Here is a 5,238-nt window from a genome sequence, read left to right as displayed (position 1 = left end):
ACCTCTGCCTGATGGTCGGCGGCTGCCGAGCCATCATTGGACCAACTACTGCACCCTCAACAACTCATCCACGCCGCCCGCTCTGTTCCCTGGATTATTCAGCAGCACTCGTGGATCAGTTAAATAAACACTCACCTTTGACACCACTTACCTTGTCCTGGTCTGCTTCTGGGTTCTGGCTTAGTAAACCGTGACAGAAGTGCCCTACATTGGCCACCTGCTTACATCAGAGGGGTTGAAAGTGGACCCAGGAAAAGTGACAGCCATCAGACAGATGCCTAGGCCTACAGATGTGCAGGGGGTGCAGCGCTTCCTGGGCATGGTAAACTACCTAGCCAAGTTCTGCAGCCACGCCACGGAGCTCTGCGAGCCACTGCGACAGCTAACACAGAAGGACTCACTGTGGGAGTGGTCAGAGAGACATGAGCGGGCTTTCAATAAAATCAGGGATACCATTGCACAGACCCCTGTGCTGAAATACTACAACCCAACAGAGCAGCTTGTACTACAGTGTGATGCTTCAGAGAGTGGGTTAGGAGCAGCCTTGATGCAGGGAGGACAGTGAAAGGTTAAAACTTTTGGTAAAAACAGCTTTTAGAACATTAGAATAATAAAGAATGGATATAAACGCGTGGTACTAACAGGGAATGTCTGAAATTCCATCGAGAATTTTTTGTTTTGTTATTATGTTTCACTTTTATTATGTTACATGGTGCATAGTGGCTGAATAACAGATCAAGCTTGATTATTTCACAGAGGACCAGCTTCATTTGAATTCCACTGCACTGTCATTGGAGCATTCAGAAGAACAATATCAAGATCTTGGGCTTGAAGACCTGCATCTTGCTGCCGTCCATATTCTTGACCATTTCCTTGGACGTGAGAATCCACTGGTGGGCCTCATTGAACAGTTCTTCCCGATCGCCGCCTGAACCCTGTCTCGCCAGGCACTCAACTTAGGTGTCCCCTCAACACATCCAAGCCAGAACTGACAGGCTGTGGGATACCAGAAAGCAGAAATACACTAAGGCCCACAACATAACATAATGTATTACAACAAAATGTATTGTTGTAAGGTTGGTGAAGATTCATACTTGTTTCATATATCAATAATTGCTATAGTTAACACTTGTGGAAACAAGCAGCTCCCAACCAAAGAATCTAAGACAGATTCAGTCATTGACTTGGACATTTCATTGTACTTGGTCTAATCCACTACAGTGAAGTAGGAAGAGATAAGAGCTGCAAAACACTCACCTGCATGATCTGAACAATGGCCACCATGTCGGCCAATGAGATCTGCTCTCCTGTGATAAAGGGCTTGACCTCAAGGAACTTTTCTTCAGTGAGTTTCAGAGAGCCCTCCAGGTCCTCCAGGGCTCCATCCATCTTGTCCTTGGGGACCTCCACACCCATGATATTTTGTATCAACAGCTAAAACACAAAGACAGCCTTTTGTCAATTAGAATTCAGAAATGTGATATTATGCCATGTAAAAACGAGAAGGCATGAGATCAGACAACCTCCTCTCTCAAAATCGAACAGAAAAAGATACTTGGACAATGAGGTACAAAACAGCTCTGTATCAAAAGAGTGGGATGTCAATGTTCTAATCTGTGAAACTCGAAGAGCCACATTCGATCACACCTGCTTGTCACGCTCTGGCTCCGGGACTTTGTATTTTGAGCCAGGGTGTGTTCGTTTTGGTTGTGTTTTTGTTTTGGTTGGGTGGTCATTGGTTTTGTGTTTCCCTTATTTGGTCAATGACTCCCAATCGGAGGTAACGAGTGTCAGCTGTCGGCTCGTTATCTCTGATTGGGAGCCATATTTAAACTGTCTGTGTTCACCTTGTGTTTGTGGGATTTTGTTCGTGTGGTTTCATGTTGTACCATAGACGTCACGTTTTCGTTGTTTTGTTCGTGTGTACGTTTAAATAATAAATATGTTCGCTCGTAACGCTGCGCCTTGGTCCTCTCTCATCAACGAGCGTGACAGAAAATCCCACCAAGACCAGACCAAGCAGCGTGTCCAAGAGCCATCGCTAATAGATCTCCGTGGCAGCTTCGATTGGGTCAAGCCCATGGAGGAGCTGAGTGAAGAGGGTTGGAGACAGAGGAGCGAGAGATGGGAGAGAATGTTGGAGGCCTGGAGAGACCCCCAGAAATTTTTTAGGGGGGGGCTCACGACGTCGGGGCAGCAGGAGGCCGCGATGGAGCGGTCCAGCGGGGTTGCAGAGGAGGCCGCCAGGTTACGGGGGCCACTGGTAGAAGAGGGGATGGTAGGTGTAGAGGCACGGCGAGAGGTACTGGCGTGTGTTGCCAGTCCGGTCCGGCCCGTTCCAGATCCCGGTGTAGAGCCAGTGGTGTGTGTCCCCAGTACGGTCCGGCCTATTCCTGCTCCCCGCACCAAACCTACGGTGTGCGTCGACAGCCCAGCCCGGTCTGTTCCTGCGCTCCGCACCGAGTCTGTGGTGCGCGTCGCCAGCCCAGCCCGGCACGTTCCTGCGCTCCGCACCGAGTCTGAGGTGCGCTTCGCCAGCCCAGCCCGGCCTCTTCCTGCTCCACGCACCAGACCTGCGGTGTGCGTCGCCAGCCCAGCCCGGCCTGTCCCTGCTCCACGCACAAAGCCTACGGTGTGCGTCGTCAGCCCGACCCGGCCTGTTCCTGCCACTCGCACCAAACCAGGGGTGCGAGTCGTCAGCCTGGTCCAGCCCGTTCCTGCTACTCGCACCAAACCAGGGAAGCGAGTCGTCGGCCTGGTCCAGCCCGTTCCTGCTACTCGCACCAAGCCAAGGGTGCGAGTCGTCAGCCTGGTCCGGTCTGTTCCTGCTACTCGCACCAAGCCAAGGGTGCGAGTCGTCAGCCTGGTCCGGTCTGTTCCGGCTACTCGCACCAAGCCAAGGGTGCGAGTCGTCAGCCCGGTCCAGCCCATTCCTGCTACTCGCACCAAGCCAGGGGTGCGAGGCGTCAGCCTGGTGAGGTCCGTTCCGGCTCCACGCACCAAGCCTAGGGTGCGTATCGTCAGCCAGGTCCGGTCCGTTCCTGCCTCACGCGCTAAGCCAGGGGTGCGCGTCGTCAGTCCTGATCCAGCCAGCTGGGTCAGATCGGATCGGGGCCGTTATGCGGGGATTGAAGTAGGGTGGTGGTCAAGCCCGGAGCCGGAGCCGCCTCCGAGGAGCAACACCCACCCAGCCCTCCCCTATTTGGGGTTTTGAGGCGCGGTCGCAGTCCGCGCCTTTAGGGGGGGGGTACTGTCACGCTCTGGCTCCGGGACTTTGTATTTTGAGCCAGGGTGTGTTCGTTTTGGTTGTGTTTTTGTTTTGGTTGGGTGGTCATTGGTTTTGTGTTTCCCTTATTTGGTCAATGACTCCCAATCGGAGGTAACGAGTGTCAGCTGTCGGCTCGTTATCTCTGATTGGGAGCCATATTTAAACTGTCTGTGTTCACCTTGTGTTTGTGGGATTTTGTTTGTGTGGTTTTATGTTGTACCATAGACGTCACGTTTTCGTTGTTTTGTTCGTGTGTACGTTTAAATAATAAATATGTTCGCTCGTAACGCTGCGCCTTGGTCCTCTCTCATCAACGAGCGTGACACTGCTTTGGCAATGTGTACGCTGCAGTCTAACCACTGCCCGCGCACACACATCTAACATTGAAAACTGGAATAATAATACCATTCTTATTACCTGAATCAACTTGGTGCATGACTATTTAACCACAGGAAAAAGGTATGTTTAAGCTACTGCTACCCGGGTTGACTGAATGAAGTCCAAAGTTCTTCATCGAAGTACAATGTGAAAGCAATTCTAAATTTGATCTTGTAGTAGCGTCAGCTACCCTGATCCAATACATATTGGAGTCCCAACAGCAGTCCCAACATCTTACCACTGCTACACCTGGCTATCACCGCAGCCTTGCTTGCAGCGAAACGGTTCATTCAGCCTCATTTACTGCCTTTTAAAAACCATAGCTGATATGGCTGACTTGCTTAAACAAATGTGGTTTCTACTGACAATTGAGATGTACAAACTATGGAATAAGGGGATGACAAGCGGATAAGAGGCAATTCGTAATTTCGATTAAGACATTAATGAGTGAGCTAGGACAGACGTAGTCAATTTAACTATTTGTTCAGCACTTTTGAAATGTACAGCGACAGAATTCAGAACATGGGCCGTTCTTACAGTATTCTCCCTGTACACCAAGTCAGAACCGTGGGGTAAATAAAGGGGGCATATAAGCAGACAATGAAAGCTCATACAATATTCGATGATTACATTACAAACAGGTTATAGGCTACATGTGCACCACCAAGTCAGAACAGTAGGCGAAATTAAGAGGGGAAAATAGACCAAATTATTAGGGTGAGGCACAAGTTAACAGTTGTTTTGAGCATGGCAGAAGTCATGCTGGATTGACAGCATGGCCAATGTTGAATGTTTATCATTTTAAGCTTGGAAAAGAGACCCTTAAACCCATAAATGGGACCACACACCCACTCCACTGAATAGCAGGCTAGTGATTGCTTTGCAATGCTTGCAGTTAGCCACTGATTCCTTCCAAACCACTCATTGTTGAATTTGCGATTTCCAACTTGTTGTGTAATGTTTATGTTCAATGACCGATGAGCACCAATATGTTTTACCTATAATTTCTCTTCATTATTTCTCTTCATATGACAAGGATTAAAAAGGATTTGCCAGTAGATTGTCGATTTGATTCATGATGATGACTGCTAGCTAAGATTTCTTAAGTATGTTGTTGACATGATCAGTCCAATCAAAGCTACTGTAGATATAACGTGATTTGACATAATGTTACCTGTGGCCAATGCTCTACCCTTAGATTTGGCAGTGACGAAGTGTCCTCATGAGTGACAGAACACTGAGCCAATCACGGCGCAACTAGAGAACATTACCAACCCCTACACTCCATATTTTACGCTGGCTGCCCCACCACCACAGAAAGCACTGAGCTAGGCTGAAACCTGCATTTTGGAGCTGGCTTACTCAAGAAAGCAAAAAAGAGATCATGTTTGTATGGAGGGTTTATTAACTCAATGATTTTATATATATATTTTTTACGTTGTTTGCAAACTGGTATGTGACACGTGTTAATGCCAAAATAACATGCAAAAAAGGCAACCCAATTTTTTTTTACAAATGTGGGGCTCAAAACAGTTGGGGCTCTGCCCCACTTGCCCTGAATGATGGGTCGCCACTGCGTATTCCCATGTGCT

At 48.6% G+C, this 5,238-nt stretch overlaps 1 pseudogene; it reads right to left on the bottom strand.

The window, feature by feature from the left end:
- Nucleotides 1–800: 800 nt before the first annotated feature.
- On the bottom strand, nucleotides 801–1,416 carry LOC121583115 (annotated as a pseudogene).
- Between the last annotated feature and the right edge of the window lie 3,822 nt (nucleotides 1,417–5,238).

The sequence above is a fragment of the Coregonus clupeaformis genome, chromosome 15 (genome assembly GCF_020615455.1).
Source record: "Coregonus clupeaformis isolate EN_2021a chromosome 15, ASM2061545v1, whole genome shotgun sequence".
NCBI classification, from domain to species: Eukaryota; Metazoa; Chordata; class Actinopteri; order Salmoniformes; family Salmonidae; genus Coregonus; species Coregonus clupeaformis.
The sequence above is the reverse complement of the archived record's forward strand: the minus strand, read 5'-3'. Positions and strand labels throughout refer to the sequence as shown.